Raw genomic sequence first — 18,148 nt, 5'->3', positions numbered from 1 at the left:
GGTGCAGGAAGGTGGGATTAGGAAGGGCACCTGGGTGTCCTCAGACTGGCACGGACAAGATGGGTCGAATGGCCTCCTCCTGTGCTGTAACTTTTCAAAGGTTCTGAAGTGACCACGACACAACACCTAGAAAGTGACACGGCCTAATTCAGTTCGCTTTGTCTTTGTTTATAAATCTTTGATCTTCAGTAAAAGAAATTTATTGTCCTATTTGACAGAACAATAACTTACACTCTCTCCTGTTCTGATCAAAAGTCTGTGAGAACAGTTGAAATTAATTCTGTCCAGATTAACTTCTGTCTTTGTTCTGTGAGAATAATGTAAAAATATATCTACATATTACAGGAACACAAGCCTGTCACAGTCATGAATCCCTGAACAAAATTAGTGCATCAAATTTGTTTATGAGCAATTTATTTGTATTGCTCATTCCCCCACCCCGCCCTTTCTGGGTATGGTTTATAATACTGTGGGAAAGTATTTCACTGAACATTTCACCCCTTTCACTCAGAGTATAGAACAAGGTGATCAGTCTGTCGAGATGGAAGATGAACTTTCCTGTGCTGTTTGCCACGATCTGTATAAAGATCCTGTTTTAATGGACTGTGATCACAGCTTCTGTCGATCCTGTATAACCCAGTACTGGGAGAAAGCTGTCACTGCCTCCTGCCCCATCTGTAGAAAGGAAACTTCCTCCAGGGATCTGAGACCGATGCGCACTCTCTCCAACATCGTGGAACTGTTTGTAAAAAGTGATAAGATTCAGCCGGAATGCAGCCGTCACCAGGAGAAGCTGAAAGTTTTCTGTAAAACTGACAATCAGCCCATCTGTGTCGTTTGTCAGATTTCAAAAAATCATCAAAACCACGAGATGCTGCCAGTGGGAGAAGCTGCTGAAGAGTTTAAGGTGAGGAGATCCTGTGTAAAATAAAACACAGAAACAGATAACAGAATCCTCAACAGGGAACAGTCATAGATTTGGGTTTAAGTATCTCTCAATATTTATTCTTTTAATTGCTCAGGCTGCAATTCTCCCATCCTGTGAATATTTTAGCAGAGCAGGCCAGGAGAATCCCACGGAGGTTGATTTGTGGGGTTTGCAGAAATGTTTGTGCCCTTTACAGATAAAGATCTGTATAAGATCTTTACACAGATTGTGGCACACAGCACAGGAAAGTTCATCTTCCATCTCGACAGACTGATCACCTTGTTCTGTGCTCTGAGTAAAAGGGGGATCCATGCATCCTCCACCGCTGGATTTCCAACTGGTCTGCTCCACATCAGAAATCAGTGCTGAGAAGCAGGAATTATTTAAATAATACAATTTAAATGAGATTAGCGGTCCCGGGACTACAGTCTCTAGGCCCACTTGCTGCTCCCACCACCCCAGAGTGTTTCACTCCAGTGGGGATTACACTTGCTCCCCATTTCTGGGGAACTAGCAGCTCCAGTCTGCTGGAGCGAAGTGGGGTGTAATTGGGGTACACCCCGGGATTGGGCAGCTGGGTGGTGACCCCTGGGCATGGACACCCTGGCAGTGCCAGCCTCTGCCACTGGTACTGCTGAAGGGGCAAAGTGAAAATGCCCAGGTGACACTGTGTCTTTGCCCTGGGCATCAGGCAGTGCCAAGGGACCAGGGCGTATCGGGGGGTCGGGCGGTTCTGATGGAGTGAGGCCTACGGGGCAATCGCTGGGAGTTGGGGTTCCCACTGCCACTCTGCCTCGGTATCGATCGGGGAAGGAGGGAGGTTAATGATCAGGGCGGGCTGGGGGTGTGGGCTCAGCCTGCTGGGGAGGCCTGAACTGCAGAGAGGGCACCGGGGCTGTGGGCGTAACTGTCAGGGGGAGAAATGGGGGTGGGGGGGGAAGGTGGAGAGATCGGGGGATGGGCCGGAAGGGCAGGGCTCAGGGCTGGGCCTGGGAATTGTTGGGTGGCCAGTGATCGGGGGTGCGTTGCAGGGCTGGCCAGCAAAGAGATTGTTGGTGTGGGGCCACTGCGCATGCGGCAATCTTGGTGCTGACGGATCAGCGCGTGTGCAATGGTCTGCTCAGCGCACTGAGTCCTCACCCTTCACTCCTAACCTGGGCAGCTCGATGACAGGGTAGTAATGTCCTAGTCCGTAACAATTTTTCTGGTGTCATGGTGACCATGGTGGCACTGTGGTTGGCACTACTGCCTCACAGCACCAGGACCTGGGTCCTGCCTTGGGTCACTGTCTATGTGGAGTTTACATGTTCTCACTGTGTCTGCGTGTGTTTCCTCCGGGTGTTCCAGTTTCCTCCCACACTCCAAAGATGTGCAGGTTACGTGGATTGGCCATGCTAAATTACTCCTTAGTGTTCAAAGATATGCAGGTTGGGTGGATTGGAGATAATCAACGCGCAGGATTATGAGGGTGGGGCAGGGAGTGGGCCTGGTTAAGATGCTCATTTGGAGGGTTGGGGACGACTCAATGGGCCCAATGCCTTCCTTCTGAATGGATTTGAGGGGAATAGTGAGTCATAGTTTGGACTTGGGAACTTTTTGAAAGTTTATTTCAAAATGTCGAACCCAGTAACCCGAACACCAGTTTTTCACAGACTGCAAACTGAACATCTACCTCAATCTGCTGAATAATAGAAGGATATTTAATTTCTGAAAATTGTACAAATTAATTGATGTTTTTGTTCAGGAGGAACTGTGAGACTCACTGAAGCCAGTCCAGGTCAAGAAGGAGGAATGCGGCACTGTAAGAAGTGATTATGAGAGAACATTAACCCGCATTTAGGTTTTTTCTGATTTTGTTTTGTTCTACATTCTTTACACACTGTCGAATTCTACTGATCTCTCCGTAATGAGAACTAGAAAGGGGCAGTGGAGTAAGTTAAAAAATAACCACAAAGATGATTCTAGAAATAAGACCTTAAACCTATTGGGAGAGATTAAATCGACTGGATCTTTTCTCTGGAAAAGACAAGCTGAGTTATTTATCATTGTGACAGGGTTTGATAATGTAGATACAGAGAAAATGTTTCTACTTGACCTGGAATTTAAAATCCAAGAGAGAGTCACCAATAAGCTAAATAGAGAAATCGGTCCCCAGTTAGAGATCCCTCTATTGAATAAATGATCACCTGGTCACCTTTTATAACCAATCTTATTGACAAGATTTCACTGTATTAAGGAACAGTTTTCTCTGTATATAAATTACACATTCCAATAAATTATCAGGATTGGGAATTAACAGGATTGGGAATGTTTTTCTCTCTAATATTCTGATATGGACAGAACTTTTCAGGCTGAACAACCTTTTAAACATCCTCAATTGATTTTTCAATCTCACTGATATTTTCTAAAGGATCAAAGTGTAAAGACAGAGAAACAGATTAAAGCTGAATTTGAAAAACCTCACCAGTTTCTCCGTGAGGAAAAGAGGATTGTGTTGGAAGATCTGAAACTTGAGAAAGAGAAAAAGAGTCAGGTGATGAAGGAGAGGATTGAGAAGATAACGGAGGAAATCTCATCTCTTTCAGTCACTGTTCAGGATATTGAACAAGAGCTGAGAGAGCAGGACAACATCAAATTTTTAACAGTAACTGTTTATTTGTTTTTCCTTCACCGTCTTGAAGAAGGAGCAGGTTCTGTCATCAAAATCTAGAATATAAAACTCACTGACCAAAATTACCCCAATCACCTGTGACATTTGGATTTCTCTGTCTCACACCCAAGATCACTAACGGTTGTCTTTAACATGGAAATGACTAAATCTGGAGCTTGTTTAGTGTAATATTATAGACAGATAGTTTCATCAAATTAAACAATGAAGAAAATCAGCTTTATACAGAATGAGAAACCCTCAGAATGGTCAGACCATTCTCCTCTGAGTGTACATTTCCAGTACAGCTGTTGGTCTGAGACTGGGAACAACAATCCAGGATCCTGCCAGGAAGTAGCTTTGTGTTTGCAAAAATATACTTTATTCATATCTGAAAGAACATTCCAAACATTTCAAAATGACCATCACACAAAGTGCAATAATATTCACCTTCTTTATCTACGTTCTGTTAAACATTGCGCTGCTTCAACACAGTCAAAGAAACATTATGGACATTTCAAAATGGTCCTTACAGATGGGGCAAAGGTATTGAAAGATTATCTACAGAGATCAAGTTGCACTCTGAGTTGCATGAATACAATTGTGATAAGGATAATATTTACTGTATACATTCAGTGACTCATTCGGCCCAAGGGGGTTCTGCTCCCCTCAGTTTACTGTGGTTGAAAGGTCTTTAACAGCAACCTCCTCCAATGGGACTCTACAGCAGCTTGATGGGGGTTAGTTTAGAATTCTAGTATTAGACCCTTCGTTTTAGTTTTACCACAGTAAGTAGGCTATGTTAAGGTAATTACAAAGTGCCTTATATATATAGTAAGAATTCACAATGCACCTGGAACAATATAGGCCAATGTATTATAAACTGTACATCCACAAATTAATCAGGTATTATAAGCTTAAACCATGTTTCCAACCTCTCTTGTGTGCCTTGGCCAACTTTGTTCTGAATGCAGCATGATGGGAAACACAGTGTAGACAGACCAACTTCTTGAATACAATGGAGCACAGAAAAGCAGCTTCCGTTATCTGTTTTTAGATATGCGAAAGGCAAGTTTATTCACAAGCTTGGTCTGTAAGGGAGTGGTTTTGTTCATGGGTAGCGAGGCTGGAGCAGTCTCTGAAGCTGATAAAGGAGGCCCAGGTTCCAGCGAGAGAGTGACTCCTTTCACCAATGAAAAACTACAGATGTTAATAATGGCCGTGGTTACTGGTAGTGACGTGGGTTAGGTTTCCTGAGTAAAGGGGAAGGAACCTACATGGGCAATAAGCTAATAATCTCCTATTCCTGTAGAACGTTATCGGCTAAGATAATAATATTGAATGTTGTGATTAGACCCTGCAGTCTGATTTACAAGATTAGGTGGGATATTGAAATGTGCAGAATAATATAATAATTCTACGGGCAATATTAGGTCAGAGAGCACAGTTAACCCTCAATGACTGTGTCTGTCCCCTGATGTGGGTATGCCGGCGTTGGACTGGCGTAAACACAGTAAAAAGTCTGACAACACCAGGTTTTAGTCCAACCTATTTATTTGATAATATACTCGCAAGCTTTCGAGGTTTCCCTCTTCGTCAGGTGCCCCCATCAAGCTGCTGTAGAGTCCCATTGGAGGAGGTTGCTGTTAAAGACCTTTCAACCACAGTAAACTGAGGGGAGCAGAACCCCCTTGGGCCGAATGAGTCACTGAATGTATACAGTAAATATTATCCTTATCACAATTGTATTCATGCAACTCAGAGTGCAACTTGATCTCTGTAGATAATCTTTCAATACCTTTGCCCCATCTGTAAGGACCATTTTGAAATGTCCATAATGTTTCTTTGACTGTGTTGAAGCAGCGCAATGTTTAACAGAACGTAGATAAAGAAGGTGAATATTATTGCACTTTGTGTGATGGTCATTTTGAAATGTTTGGAATGTTCTTTCAGATATGAATAAAGTATATTTTTGCAAACACAAAGCTACTTCCTGGCAGGATCCTGGATTGTTGTTCCCAGTCTCAGACCAACAGCTGTACTGGAAATGTACACTCAGGTCAGGTCCAGAACTCTCCATTCACCTGACGAAGAGGGAAACCTCGAAAGCTTGCGAGTATATTATCAAATAAATAGGTTGGACTAAAACCTGGTGTTGTCAGACTTTTTACTCTGTCCCCTGATGCATGGCATTAGCAAATAAATTCCTTTTCGTTCTTTAAATATATGCTGTATTTCGCAATCTATGTATTGGTTGAGTGAGGTTCAACAAATACAGGGCACCTGAAGGGGAACACCCTTCAGAAAATTCCTCCTACAATATCTGCCTTGATCTTGTTTTCTCCTGAATATCTCCTTATATGGCTCAGTGTCAAATTTAGTTTGATATTGTTCCTGTGAACGTCTTTGGGACAATTTACTGCAGTAAAGGCTCTGTATAAATGTAAATTGTTGTTGTTTGATTCAAATCCAAGATCTAGGGTTGAAGTAACAGTTTAACACATACTGAGGGCACTGCCCTGGATAATCCAGTAATAACATCTCCTCTAGGATAATCCAGTAATAACATCTGCTCCAGGATAATCCAGTATCAATGCCTCCACTCACTTTTAACCAGAGTGTCTCTCAGACATGTCCAGAAATAGATTCTATATCTTCACACCCACTTCACTGATTTTTAAACCTTTTCTACCTACTCATCTCCTCTCTGTACATGGAATACAGGCCCTGGTTTATGTCCTCTTTCTCCACCTCTGACTGCATGGCCTAATTCCCTTCCAACTCGATCTTCTGGTTTGCTGATGACACCACTGTAGTGGGTCGGATCTCAAATAATGACGAGACAGAGTACGGGATAGACGTTCTGGTACAGGGTAGAGAATCTGGCGAACTGGTGAGATGACAATAATAAGATGACAATCTGCCTCAATGTCAACAAAACAAAGGAGATAGTCATTGACTTCATGGTGAAGCATAGTGGAGGACATGTCCCTGTTCACAGCAGTGGCTGAATTAGAAATGGTCGAGATTTTAGGTGTCCAGATCACCAACAACCTGTCCTGGATCCCCCCATGCCGATACTACAGTGGAGAAAGCCCACCAACGCCTCTACTTTCTCAGAAGACTAAGGAAATTTGGCATGACTGCTATGACTCTCACCAACTTTTAGAGATGCACCATAGAAAGCATTCTTTCTGTTGATATCACAGCTTGGTACGTCTCCTGCTTGGTATGTCTCCTGACCACAGGAAACTACAAAGGGTCGTGAATGAAGTCCAGTCCATCACACAGACCAGCCTCCCACCTATTGATACTGTCTACACTTCCAGCTGCCTCGAAAAAGAAGCCAGCATAATCAAGAACCCCTCGTACCCCGGACATTCTCCCTTCCACCTTCTTCCATCAGGAAAAGATACAGAAGTCTGAGGACACATGCCAACTGACTCAAGAACAGCCTCTTCCCTGCTGCCAGACCTCGCATTAAGTTGACCTTTCTCCATACCCTTGACATGACTATAACACTACATTCTGCACTCTCTCTTTTCCTTCTTGATGGAAATATGCTTTGTCTGTACAGCATGCAAGAAACAATACTTTTCATTGTATCCCCATACATATGGCAATAATAAAATCAAATCAAAAAAAAATTCCTGGACAAGTGATCACCCTCTGTTTTTCTGCCCCACAATGCCAGGAGGATTAGTGCCCACTCTCCTTGCCACCTGCTCAGTGCTGTGGATACCTGTTTCCCATTGGCTGAAAGCTCTGTCCCTTTCATGTCACCCTTTCTGTGATTTAGGTAATTTTCTGGGTGAATCATGACTGTCTCCCTACTGCTTATTCACCTCCAGTCAGCTGATGTATCCCAGACAGTATGTGCAGTCCATGTGCCCTTGTGAAATCTCAACACTCCCTGTTACAATCTCTTAACAATTCATTAATAACTTTAATTGGACTTACTTGGGGATCAAACAGGATTGTGTTTCTGGCCTCACCTTATGAATGTTGCTGGAAGCACGAACAGTGTCATGAAACCAACATACCGGCCCTCCTGATGCTTGGGATTCTGCCCTTTCTGCAGAAGATGTTGCTCATCACCAGTCAAGGCTTCTTCTGTGGAAGGTTCGCTGTAGCTCTCCTCCAAGGCCAATTGGTGAGTGATAGAACTGGAGCCAATATTTAGACATTTTATGTACATTCATTTACAGAATGGCACATGAGAAGCAAGCCTCTCTCAACCTAACAGCCACAGTTTCAGACTCTTTGGGTGCCCATTACCAATTAGGAGGGTGGGAGAAATTTTTACCCAACTGTATCAAAAATGAAATCAAAATATATGTCCAGGGTTGATGGTTCAGTCCGGGAATCCCAATGCCCACCAGTCTCAGGAGAACCTCAAATGTAATGGTGGACACTGTGTGCCCCCTCTCCAGGGTCACCCAGAGGGACATATCTGCAGAAGAGAGGCAGCCAGCCGAGTGAAATGATGCCTTGATCTGCCCACTGCCTAGATCTGTTCATGGCCATCATCACTAGGCCCTGAAACAGACCAACAAGAAGGTCCATAGCATCGGGTGGCCAATGATCAAGAGTGTGGAGCTGAACTACAACCAGAAATTGAGGAGCAGTCCCTTCAGATAATGGAAAAACAGTCTCGCAAACTCCATATAAATATTAAACACCGATTCCTCGAGGCTACAGAAATTACAGCCTATGAATTGGCCTAATACTCCATTGTATGGGACTGCCATGTCCCAACACCCTCCATTCCAAATCCCTAATGGGCAGAGGGCAGCCTCCCACATGGACAACATTTCACCAGGAATCTGCCTGCTTGAGATAGCAGGACAGAAGGTCAGGGCAAACTGGAACAACTAATGGTGATGTGCCTGAAGATTGGATGGTGACAAATGTTGTGCCTTTCTTTAAAAAAGGGCTGTAGGGAAACACCTACGAACTATAGGCCGGTGAGCCTCATATCTGTGATGGGTAAGTTGTTAGAAAGTATTCTGAGAGCAAGGTCTGCAGGCATTTAGAGATGCAAGGACTGATTAGGGACAGTCAGCATGGCTTTGTGAGTGGAAAATCATGTCTCACAAATTTGATTGAGTTTTTTGAAAGAGTAACCAAGAAGTTGGACGAGGGCAGTGCAGTTGATATTGTCTACATGGACTTTAGCAAGGCCTTTGACAAGGTACTGTGTGGTAGGTTATTGCATAAGGTTAAATCTCATGGGATCCAGGGTGAGGTAGCAAAATGGATACAAAATTGGCTTGATGACAGAAGCTAGAGGGTGGTTGAAGAGGGTTGTTTTTCTGGAGGCGTGTGACCAGCAGTGTGTCTCAGGGATCAGTGCTGAGTCCACTGTTATTTGTTATTTATATTAATGATTTTGATGAGAATTTAGGAGGATGATTAGTAAGTTTGAAGAAGACACCAGGATTGGTGGTACAGTGTACGGTGAAGAAGTGTCTAGGATTGCAACGGGATCTTGATCAATTGGGCCAGTGGGCTGACAAATGGCAGTTGGAGTTTAATTTGGATAAATGCAAGGCGATGCATTTTGTAGATCAAACCAGGGCAGAAGTTACTCAGTTAATGGTAGGTCGTTGGGGAGAGTTATAGAATAAAGAGATCAAGGGGGTACAAGTTCATAGCTCCTTGAAAGTGGAGTCATAGGTGGACAGAATCGTGAAGAAGGTATTCAGTATGTTTGGTTTCATCGGTCAGAACATTGCATACAGGAGTTGGGATGTCTTGTTGAGGTTGTACAAGACATTGGTAGGCCACACTTAGAATACTGTGTTCAGTTCTGGTCACCCTATTATAGAAAGGATATTATTGAACTAGAAGCAGTGCAGAAAAGATTTATTAGGATGCTGAATGGGACTTGATGGTTTGAGTTATAAGGAGAGGCTAGATAGACTGAGACTTTTTTCTCTGGATGATAGGAGACTTTGGGGTGATCTTATAGAGGTCTATAAAATAATGAGGGGTATAGATCAGCTAAATAGTCAATATATTTTCTCAAAGGTAGGGGAGTCTGAAACTAAAGGGCATAGGTTTATAGTGAGAGGGAAGAGATACTATAGTTGAGAATTCTGATTAATTATAAATACCCAACATGAGGATAATTAGCGGCTAATGTTTTAATGTGGTTTGAGAATAATAAAAAATATTTAAATAACAACTTAATAATGTCTCTAAGAAATGAATTTGTAACATGCCAGTAAAATTAAAGATGTATTCATGAAAGATACCAGCACAAATCAGACACAAATTATGCCACAAAGTAAATTACCTAGGCTGGGAGATAATGTCAAAAGATAAAGGTGTCTTCATTTAGTATTGGAGCTGATTTAACTGGTTAGAGAATTGCTGAATCATTAGCCATTTTTGGGAGAGAACTTCCGTAAAACAGACAGATAAATGACAGATCAATATTTGAAGGTGTCAAAATATAATTGAAGGGCATGCCATTATTAGATTGACAGAAAAGTGAATGAATGAAATTGCTTTGAATTAATTGCTGGACTGATTAATCTAATGACAAAAACTATAACCATTCTGATTTTTGGCATGAAATTTAAGATCTTTTGAGAATGCCTCATAGCACATTTGCTGTGTAGATGAAATCAGAGATCTTCTGAAAGAAATTTGTCATGTTTTAATTGTGTGGTTGTCTGAACATTTTTAATTTGTAATGTTTTTGATTCTAACATTTCAATGTTTTAATAAAAACTAGTTTAATTGAAGAATTTCATTGAACTGAATAAACTTTTCTTGCCTTTGTGAAATGAAATGTTTAATGAAAAGATTTAGTCTTTCAATTAATCAGGCCACCTAGAAGAATTTCCCACTACAAATATCAAAGGGTCCAGAGGGGCAATTTTTTCCACAGAGGGTGGTGAGTGTCTGGAACAAGCTTCCAGAGGTAATCATAGAGACGGGTACAATTTTGTCTTTTAAAAAGCATTTAGAAAGTTACACGGGCAAGATGAGCATAGAGGGATATGGGCCAAACGTGGGCAATTGGGACTAGCTTAGTGGTTAAAAAAAAGGGGGCAGCATGCACAAGTTGGACTGAAGGGCTTGTTTCCATGCTGTAAACCTCTATGACTCTATAAATTCGAGGATGTGTAGAGGAAACCGGGGGAATAAATTTAAGACAAAAACGGAAAATCTCAGCAGGTCTGACAGCATTTGTGGAGACAAAATAGAGCCAACATTGAGTCTGGATGACCCTTCATCAGAGCCAAAGATGCTGTCAGACCTGCTGAGATTTTCCAGCATTTTCTGTTTTTGTTCCAGATTCCAGCGCCTGCAGTATTTTGCCTTTCTCTTAGAAATAAACTTAAGGTCGGGGCAGGAGATTTAGAGGGGATTTGAGGAACATCTATTTCCCCAGAGGGCGGTGGGAATCAGGAACTCACTGTCTGAAAGGGTGATAAAGATGGGAACCCTCAGAACATTTACGAAGCATTTAGATAAATGCTTTAAATGCCATAGCATACAAGGTTGTGGAACAAGTGCTGGGAAATGAGGTTGGAATACATTGGCGTTTGATGGCTGGTGCAGACACAATGGAACAATTTTGAGCCCGCAGTCTATCTGCAGGAATGGCAGCGAGCACTCAAAATCCAGAAAATGCAAGTTTGCGCTGGTGTGTTTTTGAATTCTTATCTTTCCGCTCCCTCACCTGCAGAAAAGTGTGAAATATGCCTGGGACCACAGAAAGCTCATTTTAATACATCATGCCAGCACCATTCACAACAGCTCGACATAAGTATGAACCAAGGGGGATTTTGGAGCTGAGCTCTCAGGCAGCCAGCACCCCCAGGGGCATTCATTGCACAGGAGACATCGGACAGGACTCGGAGGACACAGATAAATGACACCTGATTGGGAATGAGAGTCTCACAATCTCCATTTCAGGGAGAGGGGTGGGAAAGGGTCACCTACAGGCCTTACTTCCCCTTCATGTCGATGCGCCCCTGGTTTTAAAGAACATAAGAACATAAGAAATAGGAGCAGGAGTAGGCCATCTAGCCCTTCGAGCCTGCCCCGCCATTCAATAAGATCATGGCTGATCTGTCGTGGCTCAGTTCCACATTCCCGCCCTCTCCCCATAACCCTTAATCCCCTCTCTTATCAAAAACCCATCAACCCGCGTCTTAAAAATATTTAGCGAGGCAGCCTCCACCACTTCAACGGGCAGAGAATTCCAGAGATTCACCACCCTTTGAGTGAAGAAGTTCCTCCTCAACTCCGTTCTAAACCACCCCCCTTTTATCTTGAGGCTGTGCCCCCTAGTCCTATTGTCTTTTTTGAGCAGGAAGAGTCTTTCCACCTCTATCCTATCCATCCCATTCATCATCTTACACGTCTCAATGAGATCTCCTCTCATTCTTCTAAACTCTAACGAGTACAAGCCCAGTTTATTCAGCCTCTCCTCATAGCTCAACCCCCTCAACTCCGGTATCAGCCTAGTGAACCTCCTCTGCACTCCCTCCAAGGCCAAAATATCTTTGCGCAGGTGCGGCGCCCAAAACTGCACACAGTACTCCAGCTGCGGCCTCACCAATGCCCTATACAGCCGCAGCAAGACCTCCCTACTTTTATATTCAATCCCCTTCACTATGAAGGCCAGCATCCCATTCGCCTTCCTGACCACCTGTTGCACCTGCAAGCTGGGTTTTTGCGACTCATGCACAAGGACCCCGAGGTCCCTCTGCACCGTCGCCTGCTGCAGTTTTTCGCCCCGTAAGTAATAGTCCTTCCTACCATTCTTCCTACCAAAGTGGACCACCTCACACTTGCCAACATTAAATTCCATTTGCCATTTCCTGGCCCATTCGCCCAGCCTATCTAGATCCTTCTGCAGACTCTCCACACCCTCCGCACAATTTGCCGTTCCTCCAATCTTGTTGTCATCAGCAAATTTCGACACTCTACACTCGGTTCCCTCCTCCAGGTCATCTATATAAATGGTAAAAAGCTGAGGCCCCAGCACTGACCCCTGGGGCACTCCACTAGTCACCATCCGCCAATCCGAATAGCACCCGTTGACCCCCACTCTCTGCCTCCTATTTGACAACCAATCCTCTATCCACGCTAACACCCTATCCCCAACTCCATGTCCCTCGACCTTCTGCAATAACCTCTTGTGAGGCACTTTGTCAAACGCCTTCTGAAAATCTAGAAAGACCACATCCACCGGCTCTCCTCTATCCACTGCCCTAGACACATCCTCATAGAACTCCAGTAAATTTGTCAGACACGACTTCCCTTTAATGAAACCGTGCTGCGTCTGCTCTATCAAGCAATTCCCTTCAAGATGCCTCGCAATTTCCTCCTTAATGACAGATTCTAACATTTTACCTACCACAGACGTTAAACTAACCGGCCTATAATTCCCCGCCTTTTGCCTGGCACCCTTCTTAAACAACGGCGTAACATTAGCCGTTTTCCAATCATCCGGCACTTCCCCGGAATCCAGCGACGTTTGGAAAATAACCACCAAGGCATCCACTATCACCTCCGCCATTTCTTTCAGAACCCTCGGATGCATTCCATCCGGTCCTGGGGACTTGTCCACAATCAGCCCCTCCAGTCTGTCGAGCACCGCCTTTCTAGTAACAGTAATGTCATTAAGACCCTCCAGTCCTACCACCTTTCCATCGCTAACACCCGGCAAATTATTCACGTCTTCCTCCGTGAAGACAGAAACAAAAAAGTTATTCAATACCTTAGCCATTTCCCCATCCCCTACCACTAGGTCCCCTTTCTCATCCTTTAAAGGACCAACATTCACCCTAGCCAGCCTCTTCCTTTTTATATATTTATAAAAACTCTTGCTATCCTTTTTTATATTAAGCGCTAGCCCAGCTTCATAGTTTCTCCTACCCTTCCTTATCAACTTCTTTGTCAATCTTTGTTGACATTTAAACCTCTCCCAATCCTCTTCTCGCCCACTACTCTTAGCTACTCTAAATTCCTCCGCTTTTAGTTTAACACTTTCCTTCACCTCCTTCGTTATCCACGGCTTATTACCTCTCCTCCTACTATCCTTTTTGACCATCGGAATAAATTTCCGCTGAGCACCAAGAAAGATCTCCTTAAAGATCCTCCACTGCTCCTCAACAGACCCTCCCTCCAACGCGCTCTCCCAGACCACATTCGCCAATTCTTCTCTCATCCTACCGTACTCCCCTCTATTCAAACAAAGGACACGTGTCCGGGAACCCACTTTCTCCTCCTCCATCTGCACCAGAAACTCCACCATACAATGATCACTCTCCCCAAGAGGATCTTTCACCACAATGTCCCTAATTCTACCCGCTTCATTCCATAGCACCAGATCCAAGATAGCTCGCTCCCTCGTCGGCTCCAACACACACTGTTCAAGGAAACTATTCCGGCAGCATTCCAAGAACTCTTCCTCGAGCCCCCCACGTCCAACATGGGTCGACCAATCAATATGTAGATTGAAATCCCCCATAACTACGGCCGTCCCATTCCTGCACGCCGCACTTATTTGCGCGTTAACAGCCCGCCCCATCTCCAGATCATTATTCGGGGGCCTATAGACGACTCCCACCAGCGTCTTCCTCCCTTTGCTGTTCCTAATCTCCACCCACAACGATTCCACCCTCTGCTCCTTGGCTCCAATATCATCCCTTGCTACCACCGTGATGCTATCCTTAATCAGCAGAGCTACGCTCCCCCCTTTTCCCTCCTGCCTATCCTTCCTAAACACTTGATAGCCCTGTACATTCAGCTCCCAGTCCCTGTCACCCTAAAGCCACGTCTCTGTAATGGCCACCAGATCGTATCCATTTGTGTCGATCTGCGCCACCAGCTCATCCACTTTATTCCGAATGCTTCGTGCATTCAGATAAAGTGCTTTCATCCCAGCCTTCACCTGTACCCTATTTGCCGTAACGCCACCAACTATACTCACGCCCCCTACTCCCTTTATTATTGGGACATCCTCAGCCTCTTCCCTTACATGTACACTCTCCTTAACTTTAGACCTCGTAAGGTCACCTACCCTCTCGCACCCTCCCCCCCCCAAAGGGGTTACGGAGGCTGGTGTGCAGGCAATGCTCCCCATGATGTCCGTCCTGGGTTCCTATCCATATTGCAATTAGGGAGTACCTTTTCTTAGTAATGGTTGGCAAGAGGGTAGATGGGCTTGAAAACAAGAGGCTCAGCACAGGGGCAACTGTGAGTTACCCGGGGGGGTCCCATAAGAGCCCAGGCTGTCAGGGCACAGATTCAGCAATGGGCTGCGTCTCCCCTCTTATGACCTGAAAGGCCTCACACTCAGGGGAGGATGACTGCATTGTGATTGGAACCCACACTCAGGAGACAGTGTGAGGACAAAGGGAGAGGCTGCTCAGAAGATCAAAATTATCAGGGATGTGCTGATGTGCAGGGTAGATCTCAATAGGTCATGGAAAGCTGCTCATCTTTGCACCTCTTGTGGCCTTGGAGAAAAAGGGTCCCCTCTGGGAATGAGCTGGATTTGCTCATTGCTGGCCTCGCACCATTTAACTGTGCCTGATCTGTCACAAGAGACAGACACTTGGCTGAACAGTCACTCTAACCTCCCTTCACTGGTGATTATTGCCAGTAAATGTGTGCAGCCAGACAGCCCAGCTGTTTAGTGGAGGCCAATTGTTAACGCTTTTTAATCCGATGTCCCAGGCATTGAGCTGACATCCGCAGAAAGGTTACAAAATCGCACAGGTAACACTGATGTGCCCCCCCTTATGCAAGGTGTGATGGTGATGTCTATCACCAAACATCCCAGTCGAGGTCACGACAGGATGTATTGGTGAGGCCCCTCTTCAGGATTGCAAACACTGGTCATGTGCAGCCACTTGATTGCCCTCTAACATGACGGCAGGTTTCTTTGCGCCAGGGGTGGTGCTTGGGGAATGCGGACACATTTGGTGCCACTGAGACCCTGGTGAGTCCATGCGCTGCATCCTGAAGTTGACAGGGACCAATGTGACTATAGTGCCCGAGTGGAGGGTGTTGAGGCACCTACTGAGTGTGCTGCGATTGGATGTTAGTCCCAGACGAATTGAGGGAGGAGGGTCGGGACTCTCTCAAGAACCTTCATAGCCCACTGTGCGATTCTTTTCTTTAAGGTGAACAGTCTGGGGCATCATGGAGCCTGTCGAGTTGCTGTCTTACTTACTGACACAGAGCAGCAGCAGACACATCAATGTGCTGTGGCACCAGGTCAGGACCAGTGCCTTACAGAGGAGGGAGAGACTGAGCCTCTCAGTGTTCCAGGAACGGCATCACAGATGCGTAGATACAGGCCGAAGGTATTCTGCTGTCGGGCATCATGTCGGCAGATGTCAGAGATGTCGTGTCGTAGAAAGCTCTCTGTCTCAGGGGACGGTGGAATACATCTGCCAGACTCTGCAAAAGCTGTCTTAGATACACTCAATAACCTGGCCTTTCATAGCCCTCTGTGGCAATGAATTCCATAGATTCACCACCCTCTGGCTGAAGAAATTCTTCCTCATCTCAGCCCTACTCTGAGGCTGTGCCCTGGGATCTTAGTCTCTCGTATTATCAGCGATATGCCTGAAAGAGCCATCAAATAAGCTTATCACAGGTCTCGCACTCCAGGGATGCGCAGCATCAGCTATTATAGGGCCCACCAACATCAGGGATCCTGGTTCACATCCATCTTACATCTGAGGTGGGCAGTCTGGCAGCACCTCGACAGCCCTTGGCCTTTTGATCACTAGACAGCACTGTTAGACATTAGTGGGGTGAGCTTTGATGGAGGGAGGTGGGGGAGGATTCCAACAACAAAGAACAAAACAGCCTGGGAAACAGGCCCTTCGGCCCAACGAGCCTGCGCCGCCATTTTAACACCACCAGTCCCCCCCTCCATCCATGACCCTTATCTATTGTTTTATGGCCATCCACATTGAGGGAAACTAATTTAGGGACAATTTATTACTGCCAATCAGCCTAATAGCACATCTTTGGGGTGTGGGAGGAAACACCCCTATCATGGATGGAGTTTGGGGGTGGGGGGTGGAACTTGAGGGGGTGGGGGTGGCATGCCAGCAGCAATGCCTCCTTATTGAGTTGCTGGAGTGGGAGGGACATTGCACTGCCATTCTCACATTCCATAGGGATGAGGTGCCAGATGAGCATGTTGGTTCCCAAGCTTGGTGCACTATCAGACAGGATGGTGGCTCTGTGGTTGAACAAGGTGACGTTTATTTCAAAACATTCAATACAAAATGGTGATCTACCTAGACTAGTGCCTATATTCACCTGCACCCACTGAGATCCTGCATTCAAGCCTTGAGGAATAACAGCCTGATAACTTTGACCTTCTGATTCCTTTGTCCTCACATTGCCTCCTGAGTGTGGGTTCCAATCACTCTGTTTCTTAATCTTCCTCACTCTCACGTTATGTCTAGGTGTATCCCCAGGATCCATAGCTGAAGTTGAGGCAGCCTGCTGACTTCCACGCCCTGTTGCCTGAGATGACCTTGGTGGGCATCCTCTGGGGGAGCCAGGCCTTTGCCAACACCAGGCATCAGATCACCCCTCCCCCACCCTTCCTTCCCCATCACCATGCTCCCCCCAGGAGCTGCTATGCATCTCACACTCCGGTTCCCACTCAAGTTCCATGCCTGCAACACTTCATCACTATCGTAAATGTCAACACTCCATTGCAGGACAAACTCAGATACAACGGGTGGCAGTGAGCACAGCCATCTGGAATTATATGGCAAATCCTCACACATTTTGAGGAACAAGCCCTCAAGCAGATGGGGGTGGAGGAAAACCGTGCCTGTGCTGCTGTTGAAGTGGAATCCTCAACACGTATGCTGTTATTCCTCAGTCTTGAGTGAATAATCAATGTTCCCTCAGTATCCCCTGTAACGCATGGATGATGCCATCTCCCTTCTTTTGCAGGCCAACCAGTAGAACAACGGAGTCCAACAACTCAGAGGGGGACTTCTCCAACCCCACCATTGAAGCGTCCCAGCTGTCAGCCACACCAGCGCAGATACTCACATCTCAGTGGGATAATGAAGCAGGCAGGCTCCTGAGTCACTCATTGGTGAGCACCACACACCTGATTATCTACAGCAGGTGGAAGCAGGGATGTCCCAGGAGAGCGGCAATCAGAGGATTGCTGGAGGCCAGGACTCTGCCGAGCCCCACTGCTGATGATGTGCCCCTGGGTCCAATCATCCCACAGCTGCTGAAGCTGCAAAGGCAGACTCATGAGTATCAGGAAGGGATGTCAGCATTCCTTCTCGGACTGCAAGGCCAACTGGAGCAGTCCCATCATCATCTATCTGAGGGGATGGTGTTGTCACTTCAGCACAGAGAGACCGACACTGCAAGAGTGGCATCTGCAGTGGAGACCTTAGTGCAGGAACAGCGTTCCATGGCAGGAGATTCCTGATGTGGATATGCCGGAGTTGGACTGGGGTAAACACAGTAAAAAGTCCCTTTGTCAGGTGAATGGCGAAGTCACCTGATGAAGGGACTAACCCCGAAAGCTAGTGAGT

General features: G+C 45.6%; 1 pseudogene; it reads left to right on the top strand.

The window, feature by feature from the left end:
- Window positions 1–541: 541 nt before the first annotated feature.
- The window catches only part of LOC145337209 (zinc-binding protein A33-like), a 98,177-nt pseudogene continuing 80,570 nt past the window's right edge, over window positions 542–18,148 (top strand).

The sequence above is a fragment of the Carcharhinus amblyrhynchos genome, unplaced genomic scaffold (genome assembly GCF_965287045.1).
Source record: "Carcharhinus amblyrhynchos unplaced genomic scaffold, sCarAmb.v2.hapA scaffold_45, whole genome shotgun sequence".
NCBI classification, from domain to species: domain Eukaryota; kingdom Metazoa; phylum Chordata; class Chondrichthyes; order Carcharhiniformes; family Carcharhinidae; genus Carcharhinus; species Carcharhinus amblyrhynchos.
Note: the sequence above shows the minus strand (reverse complement) of the source record. Positions and strands in the feature narration are given on the sequence as shown.